The sequence below is a fragment of the Cavia porcellus genome, unplaced genomic scaffold (genome assembly GCF_034190915.1).
Source record: "Cavia porcellus strain 051 isolate PalLab524CR breed Dunkin Hartley unplaced genomic scaffold, mCavPor4.1 scaffold_10, whole genome shotgun sequence".
Taxonomy (NCBI): Eukaryota; Metazoa; Chordata; class Mammalia; order Rodentia; family Caviidae; genus Cavia; species Cavia porcellus.
Genome location: NW_026947493.1, coordinates 64,464,503 through 64,465,446, shown reverse-complemented (window position 1 = coordinate 64,465,446; position 944 = coordinate 64,464,503).

The window sequence follows — 944 nt, the reverse complement described above, 5'->3', positions numbered from 1 at the left end:
CAGATGAATGGACAACAATGGTACAATATAGGATACATATACCCATTGCATATAGAATAGAATATTATTCAGCCATAAATGGAGGAAATTGTGGTTTTTTTTTACAATACCAACGAACCTAGAAAATAGTAGGCTAAGAGAAATGCAATAGACATAGAAAGACAATTACTGAATGATCTCACTGAAATGTGGAATCTAAAACAAATTTATATAAGCAGAAAGTACAGTGGTAATTACTCATGTCTGGGGAATGGGCATTAGGAAGGTAGTGAGTCAAAGTGTACATAGTTTCAGTTAGAGAAGATGAATATGTTCCAGAGTTCCAATGTATACTATGATAACAGTAGCTAATAATATATTATTGTATACTTAAAATTTCTATAATAATAGATCTTAAGTGTTCTTTAAATGCACACAAAATTTAATAAAGTGAGATATATTAGTTTCATTGTGGTAATCATTTTACATATCTATATCAAAATATCACATTGTGCAAATTAAATGTATTCAATTTTTATTTATCAATTATACCACAATAAGCATATGAAAAAGAGTGAGAATGCATTATGTCCAAGATTTGTATTCAATGACTTTTTAGACTGTGAGAAAGGCATAAAAGATATTATTTGCTATATTAGGTTCAGGTTGCAACAGCAGACTCCTGAGTGAGTCTGGTTAGGTCATGGAGGAGTGACCTTGGGGAGGCTACAGTTGCTAGCTCATTCTGTGGCACTGTGTTCCTTGCTCTGTTCTCTATCCCCACGAACTAAGCCAGTTGGCTCTGATAGGTCTTTCAGCTACTATGTTTCTGCTTTGAAACTAGCTGGCCATGTGCTGAATCTCCTGAAACAACAAACTAAATTAAACCTTTTGTCTTCTAAATGGTGTATGTTGGATATTGTGTCTCAGCATGGGAAAAGCTGACTAACACACTATGATTCCAG